This window comes from Bos taurus, chromosome 3 (assembly GCF_002263795.3).
Source record: "Bos taurus isolate L1 Dominette 01449 registration number 42190680 breed Hereford chromosome 3, ARS-UCD2.0, whole genome shotgun sequence".
Lineage (NCBI taxonomy): Eukaryota > Metazoa > Chordata > Mammalia > Artiodactyla > Bovidae > Bos > Bos taurus.
Window position 1 is genome coordinate 43,875,992 of NC_037330.1, and position 12,446 is coordinate 43,888,437.

Below are 12,446 nucleotides of genomic sequence, written 5' to 3' on the forward strand. Positions count from 1 at the left end.
GCTTCTTCTACATTTCTTCCAGTCCATCAGCAAGTCCTGTTAGCTCTACCTTCAAACTATATCCTGAATTACCTTTATGACTACTATCATTCTTCAAGCCATTATCATTTCTCTCCTGGACTGTTGTAATAGATTCCTAACTTACCTCTCTGCTTTCAACTTTGTCACCCTGATGTCTCTGCTCTGCATAGGATCCAGAATGATAATTCTAACAAGGAAATTACACCACATCACTGCTGAATCTTCAGTGCCTTCAGCACTTTCTGCTATATAGTTGTCACTCAGGATATTTTGTTGAATGAAGGCAAAAGAAATATACTTTAGAAAAAGGGATTCAATATAATAGCTCTGGTATGTATGTATATGTTAGTTCCTTTCATGGTTCAGTCTCATTATCACTCATAAACTTCCTTCTTGAATTTTGGGGAAAATTTTCAACCTCTATCATTCTTCCTTACCAACCCACAGCTGAGCGCCCCAAAATGTGATATTGAGAGTAGCCCTGTGGGTTTATCACAATAGAGAGCATATGTTGATGTTCTCCCTTTTGCTCTCTAGCATGCAATAGGAAATTCACTGACATGTTCCACTCCATCAATTTAAGAGACTATACCTTCATGATAGTTACAATTATTTTCAAGAACCACCATGTTTGTGCTGCAACTCTAAGTGTCAGGCATATGGAGCCTATAATATACATCTAACTATAATAGGCAAGGATTTCCCTAGGTGTCATTAGTAGTAAAAAGCCCACCTGCCAATGCATGAGACATAAGAGATGTAACTTCGATCCCTGGGTCAAGAAGATCCCCTGGAGGAGGGCAAGACAACCCACTCCAGTATTCTTGCCTGGAGAATCTCATGGACAGAGGAGTCTAGTGAGCTGCAGCCCATAGGGTCACAAAGAATTGGATATGACTGAAGAGACTTAGTATGCATGCATAATAGGCAGGATCACAGAGGGTTGGCGAGAGGATTTGTTGACTGATGAGAGAACTTGTACAGCTCCTCAGATCACACCATATACTTAATCCACCAATGTATAGCATCAGTCCTAACCTTGACATTCATTATTCAGTATGTAGATATTTTAGGAGGTTAGTATTCTGATTGGTTTCAGTAGTTTATCAATTTTTTTCTGAAGTTCAAATATGACAAAATGGGAAAAATCAGAAGTCTATTTTCTCTTTTTTCCTAAGAAAACTAAACTTCTTGTAATCAATCTACTGACTAGTTAATTAACAAGAGCTGAATAAAACCTTCAGGCCATGAAACACTTAATTTGCCTTGGGATTCTATTCTAGTTAAATGCCAAGTCTCTGGGGAGAGACACTATCTTGCTACATTGTATTCTTGGTAAACTGTTTGGAGTTAGAAAGAATCAGGGAAGCCCAGAAAGAATAAGTAGCTTTTGGCCCAAGCAGCTCTTTGGCAAGATAGACTTGGATGCCTGTGCTTGTCAGTCTCCATTAAGCGCTAAGAAAAGGAAAGAATGAGGAAAAAGCAATTTATGTCTCTGAAAGCCTTCTTGTATGTAACACAAGACAAACCAAATTGGTAAACTAATACAGGTTAGTTGTGCTATGTCTCTGTGACCTTGTTGTAACAAATGGTAAAAAATAATAGAAAGCTGTTGCCTTTTCACTAAATCTGCTATATCTTAAGATCATGAACTACTTCAATATATAAGAGAAAAACAATGCTTTTCAGTGTGAAACAACAGATGCCAAGATTTTATGGCTTCAGGGTCAGCATCCTGAAGAAAATTTAGTCACAAGAAGAGTAGAAAATTGAGTCTATAGTAATTTACACTCTAGCTTCTATTTTTGGCTTTATCTGATGACAGGAGACTCCAGGTTAATTATGGCAGGTCTAGTATTCAGGAAGAAGCAGAGTCAAGGCAGGGGTTGTGTGCTGTACAAATAGCTACTCCCATTAACTAGCCTTGGGATATTTCATTTGGGATGCCAGCGTTCAATGCTGCTGAACTTGACACCAATCGAGTGATATTTGAAAGGCTCGTTTTGCTTCAATAGCTTTCACTTCCTTGAGTCACAGTTAACGATGACACATTTGTTTGTCAGGTGAAGGTGAGTGGCAGTTTATGCTCATTAGGAATTTATTGAGGAATTTAAAGTCTTTTAAAATCTAACGTAATTTGCTTAAAGAAATTCATGTTCAATGCAGTGGCGGAAATCATAAATATGATCAATTATTGAAAAGAGAAAGTGGTTATGTTGCTGAAAAATGAATGGAGAAATAATAAAGTCAGGGGAGCCCTGTGATAAGGTGGGCCCTGTGCCCAGACCCAACAATGAAAGGGATTATTGTTAGTGAGTGTGAGACAAGGCCAAAGGCTCTTTGCTCCCATGGTCTGGCAGAGATAGGGAAAGACCAGGACGAGGTCTGCCCAGAAATAGGGCAGCAGATGGTGGATTGGATTGAGTAAGGGTGACGTGTAAATGCAAGTTTTTAAGCCATATGCTTGTTTGTACAGAAAGTGAAGCACAGATAAAAATATGGAAAAAAACAATATTTTGCCACAAATTGAAAGTTAATATTAGATTTATCTTTGCCAAGTGCAAGATAGCAGAGGATAGCTCAAAACGTATAATTTGATTAAAAGAAGTTAACACAGAATCCTTTCTTTGAGCTGACTCTTCGCATGCCAAGGAAAATGATCTCCCCGATCCCATGTTTCATATTGGAAAGGACTCAGAGGGTTGTATTTATATGCTGACTTTTAATCTGCAAGTGAAATTTTCTTTTAAGTAAAGAATAAATAAATTATTTCAAAGAGCATTTTGTTTCCCTGAAGTGTGTTAAAGATTCCAAGTATAAAAAGAATGGAATATTTTTGTTTCTTAATTTAAGGAGTTGGAACAGCTTCATTAATCTGTGCATGTGAATCTTTGAAGTAGACAACAATCATATGATATCCTTTCCATATTTCACATGGGAAATCTCTGGTAATAAGAGTTAATGAATGGGCTTCTGAACCTTAACAATAGTATGGGACTGGGAGGACCTACTAACGTAAGTTCTAGATTATAGTCTTAAACTTAGGGATCCTGTTAGTTAAGGCATGTGGCACTTAAATACATTTTAAAGATGCAAATGAAAGCATTTGGGTCTTTTGTTGGGCATATGTCTTGAAAGGCTGAAATTGGAATTAATTATTTGAAAGATGATTTAATTTTATCTGGGCTTTCCCCCAAACAGCTTCTAGCATAGATGTTGTAAATGTGCACAGATTCCTCAGCATGAATAAAAGATTACCATCTTCTGTCCCATGGGAAAAGTATAAGCTTATATGGATACCACTATAAATAGTGCTATGCTTAAGAATATATTGATGTATATTCTACATGCCTAAGAGTATGCTAAAAAAAGAGTGCATTTACCTTAAGAACATTAAGTTAATGATAAAAAGATGAAACTATCCTATATCTAGGTATTTGCTAAGGTCAATTCTTGTTTTAGATAATTTTCTAGTTAATAATGTTGGTAATATTGACACCAGATAGGTGGTGTCTCTTTTACTCTCTTCGAACTGCAAGTCCACATCTTCCCATTGTGAAGTGCGCTGTTTTAGACATGTCAAGGTGTCTTGGCATCCCCATTCATGAGCAAAGATGATACCACTTAGCTCATAGTGCTGTAGTGAAGGATAAATGAGAAGATGTGCATGTAGCAGGGACTGAAGGTAAGACTCACATGAGGTTTATGTGCATAGACAACACCACTTCATTACCCTCCCTTAGATCTTCTCTGCGTTATAAATAGTCTAACAGTCTGAGAACATCCCAGGTTTGGTTCTAAACTATTTTTTGCATAGGACCACTCAGACTGCAGGGAAAGAACTTAAAGCTTGTCCACTGTGAGCTTCCCTGGTGGCTCAGTGGTAAAGAATCCACCTGCCAATGCAGGAGACACAGGTTCGATCCCTGATCCAGGAAGATCTCACATGGCACAGGTCAACTAAACCCGTGCACCACAATTACTGAGCCTGTATATATGTAGATTCTTAAAAATCCAATAAACTAATGAATATAACCAAAAAAGAAGCAAACTCACACATACAGAGAACAAACCAGCGGTTACAGATGGGAGGCAATACAGGGGTGAGGGAGTGGAAGGTTCACAATATTGAGTGTAAGATAGGCTATAATGATGTATTGTATATTATGGGGAATATAGCCAATATTTCATAATAACTGAGTATAACCTTTGAAAATTGTATTTTAAAAATATAAATGAACACTCAATGAAGTGAACAGTAGCATGGGAGGTGGTGGTGAAGATGAAGTCCAAACAGCTCTGAGTGGCTGGGGGCAGCTAAGCAAAGAAGCAATTCTTTACTTGGTGTTTAAAATGGTAGCAACATTGAATATGTATATCTTTCTTCTGTGGAATGCTAAAGTATTTTTTAAAAGAGAATCCTGACTCATCACTGCAGAAGCACAGAGCACACACTAAAAATAGCAGAATGGCTCTGCAGTGGGTGATAGTCGGTTTTGCTTTTCAAATAGAGGGGTGATCTACAGAGAATACAATCATCTCCTGGCTAGAGGACCCTGTCAGGTGCCGGGGGGATTTTCCTTTCAGATGATTAATAGGGAACAGTGGAGATAGAGGGAGGAAGTATGTGGATTTTGAGGAAAGTGAGCTTCGTAGGTGGCACTAGTGGTAAGTAACCGGCCTGTCAGTGCAGGAGATATAAGAGTCATGGCTTGATTCCTGGGTTGGGGAGATCTCCTGGAGAAATGCACGGCAATCTGCTGCAGTCTTGCCTAGAGAATCCCATGGACAGAGGAGCCTGGCAGGCTAGAGTATTTAGGGTCACAAAGTCGGACGTGGCTGAAGCGAATTAGCACGCATGCATGGTACTGTTTGTTGTAAGCATTTCTCCTCACTTCTATTAATGGAAATTAACATACACTCTGGTTTCCTCAAGGTCTAGATCAAATTGACTTTAGCCAAGAAGCAAGCCCAACAGATACCTTTACAAAGTCCTCGATTCTATTTTGGCTTAGATTTGGGAAAAGCTATTCTTCACAGCAGCCTGGTTTTGCCTGACCTCATGTCATGGCCTCAGAGGAAAGTCAGTTGCTGAGAAAGTTCATAGGGACAACAAGACACCTTCTGCTGAATCTAATGTTTGGGCTCTTGACCATCCTCACAGTTGGGTTCACTGGTTTTTATGAACAAGTGACCAGAGTTACCAGCTAAAGAGCCTCAGTGTGAAACTGAGGGTATCACCTGGCCAGAGCTACAAAGACTGGACCATCTCTCTGTTTCCATGCACAGTGGCTCTTTCCAAAGGCAGACACTGCATCTCCCCACTGCAGTGAACTCTGGTCAACTCCAAGTGAGCCTACACACCCCATTAAAATATAGTTGATTTATCAAATCATTGATGAATGGCACATTTAAAGTAGAATCATTAAATGCTGTGCGTTAACATTTTGTAAGAAATTAGTTGAAAGTAAAAGGAGAGAAAGAAGGATTTTTTTTAAAAAAACCTTCAGCTTATATAATGAAAGACTGCAAAATTTAGTCTAATATTTTATTATATTCTAACATATATTCAAACATATTTCCTTCATTTTACAAACATAGTATGAATATATTTTGATTAAGAAAATTTTCTATTATTTTTATTCAAGTTTCCAGCTTCAAGAGGAGATTTCTGAAACCAACTGATTCTGCTATTGATGTTTTGATAGTTTATGCAACCTCTTTTGGTCCTATTATCTATCTATGACACTTTAATAGAAATACTTTGAAAACAGAATTGTTGAATATTTTAAATAATAGCAGGTGTGCATAATGCTTGCTTTAATGTTCTTTTCTTGTATCTTGACATGTTACCCCAAATCTTCAATGACTTGAATATCATAAAATGTACAGTAATGACTCTTAAAAACACCTAAACTATGTTTTATCTTGAGCTGAGTGGGAGTTATGCTAGTGAGTCTCATTGTGGCTACTGCTGCAAACTCTTCCCTGAGACATTGATAAATGCAGAAATAGGCCTCTTTACTGTTAAGTTTCTCTGATTTGCCCATTCTATAGATATCACTGAATATTAAAGAAGAAAAATTTGTGGGTCCTTTAAATAGCCTTTAAGTTTCAATATAAACACATTTATTGAGTAGTCATTTCAGTATCAATTTCTATGAAAAGAAATTTTCAAAGATGAAATATGTAACATTCCATTCCATATCAGCTTTCAAGAATAAACATTTGCAATGATTTTGATGTTATAGAACACTAACTTAAATCTCAATTAAGAAGATGTTATTCTCCCTCAAATAACTACTTTCATGTGTGTACCTGTATTAAAGAAATTGTTTTCAAATATTATAGTTTGAATTCTGTCAGTAAAAATTTTGTGAAATTTTGTCATCTCTCTTATTATAAAAGTGCCAGGTAATATCCTTGATTTTGCCTCCAGGCTTACAAAACCTACAATATTTGTTGTTTAACCCTTTATAGAAAAAAATATGCTAACTCTGTTTTAAGGAAATCGTCCTAGTTGTAGGAGGGAAGATGGATTGTAAGGTGGTGAAGGGTTGGCTGAAGGTGCTATTGTAGATGTTCAGGTGAGAGAAGATGGTGTTTAGAAACAGGCAGGAGTGTCAGAGTGGTCTTCTGCCTGAAAGGAGAGTGTTACAACCTTTTCCACGTACCCTTGGCAAGAGTAGGGAGGGATGGAAGTCACATTCCCCTGATCTAAAAGAGTTTCTTTAAAACAACCGCTACTAGAAACTAGGGTTGATAATAGATAACACATATTGATTGGTACTTTTATCAGGTACTATTATAAGAATGGCTGCCCAGGTGGTGCTGGTGGTAAAGAATCTGCCTGCCAGTGCAGAAGATGCAGGAGATGCGGGTTTGATCCCTGGGTCAGGAAGATCCCTGGAGAAGGCAATGGCAACCCACTCCAGTATTCCTGCCTGGAAAATTCCATGGACAGAGGAGCGTGGCGGGCTATAGTCCATGTGGTCACAAAGGGCCAGACAGTACTGAATGATTGAGCACACACATTTTAAGAGTAGTACAAGTATTAACTTATTCAATCATCATAATAACCCTATGTGTTAGGAGTTATTTTATCTCGATTTTACAGACTGGGTGTCTGAGTTACTGAGAATTTTACCAGTGTCACAAGGGTGGTAAGTAGAGGCACTGGGATTTAAACTGAGGCAGTCTTGCACCTGCTCTTGTGTCTTTCCTGACTATGCTGCCTCTTCCATAAAGAAGGCAGGCAGCTAGTGCAGGTCATGGCTGAATATCTGCAGAGCCAGTAAGCTTGTTGCTCTGCTCCCCATACTTAGTAGGGCAGGGGAAAGAGAAGAGGTAGCAGGTGGATTCTCAGTGCTTGGTGTGGCAAGGACAGAGGGATCAGACAGACCCTGTGGAAGAAGCTGGGCTGCGGCCGTCTTGTGAGTACCTGATGGCAGAGTTCTGCCTGCTGAGATGGAACTCCGCAAACCAAGAAGTGAGAAAGAAAATGGGGGAGATGGAGCTGCAGAGTATCTTTCGTATCAGCCAGCTGTGCATTGTGGAGACTTGTGTATATTTTCCTGAAGAACTTATACACGTGCCACTTGGTGGGTGTGGCTGGGATGGGGTGGGTAACACCAGGACGCCTGCCACTCAGAAAATGACGATAGCCTACAGAAGTGTTCAGTAACAAAAGATGCTTTTTAAAAAGTGTCTCTTTTTCTCTACCTCAGCTCACCCCTAACACTGCTAGAGATGTAATGAAAGCAAAATTGGGAGTGGCAGGCTGGTGGGGAGCAGAGACAGAATGAGGGCAAGAGAAGGACAGATAAGTCCAGCTTACTTCTCACCTTAGTTCTTCCATGTTGTTCTGAGTGAGTGAGTGAGTGAAAGTCGCTCAGTCGTGTCCGACTCTTGGCGACTCCATGCACTATACAGTCCGTGGAATTCTCCAGGCCAGAATACTGGAGTGGGTAGCCATTTCTTTCTCCCAGGGATCTTCCAAACCCAGGGATCGAATCCAGGTCTGAGCCTGCCTAAATGGAAAGTCCAAATTTCTCTCCTACATAGACATCATATACTTACAGAATGTGAGTCAATTTTTACTGTGGAATAATGCCAATAAACAGATGTGATTATCCAAAGAATGCTGTAAAAGCATTTCATGGGGCAGAACAACTTGATAGTATTGACTACATGTCATGTTATATAAATTCCTTTGCAAATAGATTTATCTTAATTTTGAAAAATCTTCAGTGAAAATCGGTGGCTCTTTCCCAGGTTACTCAGCGGTAAAAACTCTGCCTGCCAATGAGGTAGATGCAGGAGATTCAGGTTCGATGGATCCCTGGGTTGGGAAGATCCCCTAGAGGAGGAAATGGCAACCTGCTCCAGTATTCTTGCCTGGAAAATTCCATGGACAGAGGAACCGAGCAGGCTACATCCATGGGGTCGCAAAGAATCAGACACGACTGAATAAACAACAACAACATTCACTATATACAGTGTAGTTTCCCATTTCCACCCTCAGTTTCAATCTGTGATGAGCCCCAAGTCATGCAGACAAATCTAAAGTGAAATGAAACAGCTTGATTCATGGTAAAGAACTGCTCATCTTAGAATCTGAGAGAACTGTCTGTATCTATGTAGGACTTGAAGATTATTATAGTTATTAAGCCAACTGCAACTGATTTGCCAAACAATTACATCATCAATAAAACAGAACATTGGATCCTATAATGAAAACAGATCCTATAATATTAAAAAAGCCACACTCTTATTCTCAAATTTCATCCATTCAAGCAGTGTAAAAATATCATAAAGACTATATTCATTCATTTATTCAATAACATTTTATTAAGGGAAAGCTTGCTTTAGGCACTGGTGATTCAAACGTGAAGGAAATAAAATTCCTTTTTCTTGTAGAGCTTATATTTCGTAAATATATATAGATGTGGGTGGTTTGTGGGGAGGGAGATAGAGAAGAGACAGACAATAAACAAAAAATAAGTGAATTATATAACAGGCTAGAAGGTGACAGGTGTCATGTGAAAAAAAATCTAAAGCAAGGTTGGGAGTTGAGGGTTGTGTAGGGAAGTGGTTTGCAATTTTAAAAAAGGGTTTTTCCCAGTAATATATGTGTATATGTAAGATTAGTTTTCATGTGGCAAAACATTTTACAAAGGCTAGAGTTTTTTTTTATTGGAACCGGATGCCCTTATGGTTCTTATAAGGAATGTAAGGAACAGTTTAGAATGGAAGACTAACATAAGATATATTTATTTCTATACTGCTTTTCAAAAGCATCCAGGTATCAATCATCTATTCATCCATCCATCTATCAACCCATTCATCCCAAATTATTTACTGAGTATGTATCATATAAGATGATGCTGTTAAAGTGCTTCAGTCAATTTGCCAGCAAATTTGGAAAACTCAACAATGGCCACAGGACTGGAAAAGGTCAGTTTTCATTCCAATCCCAAAGAAAGGCAATGCCAAAGAATGCTCAAACTACCCCACAATTGCACTCATCTCACATGCTAGTAAAGTAATGCTCAACATTCTCCAAGCTAGGCTTCAAAAGGATGTGAACCATGAACTTCCAAATGTTCAAGCTGGATTTAGAAAAAGCAGAGGAACCAGAGATCCAATTGCCAACATCCATTGAATAATTGAAAAATCAGGAGAGTTCCATAAAAAACATCTGCTTATGCTTTATTGACTATGCCAAAGCCTTTGACTGTGAGGATCACAACAAACTGTGGGAAATTCTTAATAAATGGGAATACCAGACCACTTTACCTGCCTCCTGAGAAATCTGTATGCAGGTCAAAAAGCAAGTTAGAAGTGGACATGGAACAACAGACTGGTTCCAAGTTAGGAAAGGAGTACATCAGGCTGTGTATCGTCACCCTGCTTATTTAACTTATAAGTAGAGTACATCATGCAAAATGCCTGGCTGGATGAAGCATAAGCTAGAATCAAGACTGCTGGGAGAACTATCAGTAATCTCAGATATGCAGATGACACCACTCTTATGGCAGAAAGTGAAATAGAGCTAAAGAGTCTCTTGATGAGAATGAAAGAGGAGAGTGAAAAAGTTGACTTTAAACTGAACATTCAAAAAGCAAAGATCATGGCATCTGGTCCCATTACTCCACGGCAAACAGATGGGGAAACAGTAGAAACAGTGACACACTTTATTTTCTTGGGCTCCAAAAATCACTGCAGATGGTGACTGCAACCATGAAATTAAAAGACTCTTTCTTCTTGGAAGAAAAGCTATGACCAAACTAGACATCATATTAAAAAGCAGAGACACTGCTTTGCTGACAAGGTCCATCTAGTCAAAGCTATGGTTTTTCCAGTAGTCATGTATGGATGTGAGATTTGGACTATAAAGAAAGCTAAGTACTGAAGAATTGATGCATTTAAACTGTGGTGTTGGAAAAGACTCATAAGAGTTCCTTGGAAAGCAAGGAGATCCAACCAGTCCATCCCAAAGGAAATCAGTCCTGAATATTCATTGGAAGGAGTGATGCTGAAGGTAAAACTCCAATATTTTGGGAAGATCCCCTGGTGAAGGAAATGGCAACCCACTCCAGTACTCTTGCCTGGAAAATTCCATGGATGGAGGAGCCTGGTAGGCTACAGTATGTGGGATCACAAAGAGTCAGACAGGACTGAGCAACTTCACTGATGGGAAGAACTGACTCATTGGAAAAAACCTTGATGTTAGGAAAGATTGAAGGCAAGAGGAGAAAAGGATGACGGAAGATGAGATGGCTGGATGGCATCATCGACTCAATGGACATGAATTTCAGCAAGCTCCTGGAGTTGGTGATGGACAGGGAAGCCTGGTGTGCTGCAATCCATGGGGTCACAAAGAGTCAGACATGACTGAGCTACTGAGCTGACTGATGTATCATATTGTAGGACTTTTGAAAAAGGGCTGGAACTATAAAAGTGTTATAAAGCTTCTAGGTGAAAGAGATAATAGAATTAATATTAATATCTAATTAATAATAGAATTAATTAAGGATTATATTCTAGAGATTAAAGTGCTCGCTATACTATTTAAGGAAAATGTCTACAAATTTCACTTAACATTAGAACAAAATACAAACAATTCCTTGAAAAGTGAAGTAACATACCTTCTTATATATGGTGTGCAGAAGATCTTTAGTTTAATGGTAGAAGTGATGAGCCAAGACAGACTTCCACAGGAAATTTCATAGTTTAAGTATTATAAAAATCAAATGGAAAATAAGAAGAGTTAGCTATTGAAATGTCTTCCAAATAGTATTACTAGTTAATATTAGAAAGAATTGCTATTGTTGTTCAGTTACTAAGTCATGTCCAACTCTTGGCAACCCCAAGGATTGCAGCTTGCCAGGCTTCCCTGTCCTTCTCCCTGTCTCCTGGAGTTTGTTCAAATTCATATCCACTGAGTCAGTGATGCTATTTAACCATCTCATCCTCTGCTGCTCTCTTCTCCTTTTGCTTTCAATCTTTCCCAGCATCAGGGTCATTTCAGTGAGTTGGCTGTTTACATTAGGTGGCCAAAGTATTGGAGCTTCAGCATCAGTCCTTCCAATGAATATTCAGGGTTGATTTCCCATAGGATTGACTGGTTTGATCTCCTTACACTCCAAGGGACTCTCAAATATCTTATCTGGCACCACAGTTAGAAAGCATCAGTTCTTTGGTACTCAGCCTTCTTTATGGACCAACTCTTACATCCTTACATAACTACTAGAAAAACTATAGCTTTGAGTATACAGATCTTTGAATTCTAGTTATTGGCATAGTAAAAGCCACATTTGAGTAGAAATAGTTTTATTTCCTTTTGTGCAATTTTCAAGATGGCACTGACAACTTCATGTTAGATCATTTTCAAATTCCTGTGTTTATAATCATTTACTATTTTAAACATTGTATGTTTTAATTATAGAAATATTAAATAAATGCATTATCATAACTATTTTAAAAAGTCAGATAAAATAATAGTTTCAATTATCATTGTTAATTTTTTCTATGTGCTTATTTCATACATATACATAGAGAATCTATAATTTTGTGTAACTAGTTTATAAAATAAATGATACTGTAAATGCATTGATCTACAACTTGCACTTCTGCTTTATAGTATACCCTGGAGATTGTTTCACACTGTGTAAATACTGATATATTTTTTTCAAGAGCTACACTGCATGATTTTACATAATCATTCTTTTATTAATTGGACTTAGATTGTTTTCAATTTTCGGTGTCACAGACAAAGTTATGAAGAAAGTCATTGTATATGCCCTCTACACGTGGGTAGGTATTTCTTTAGAAAAGGCGCTGAAGAGTCCAATTGCTGAATGACAGCATAGAATGGTTAAAAGTATATTTTGACTTCTAATGGTACTTAGAAATCATTGTCT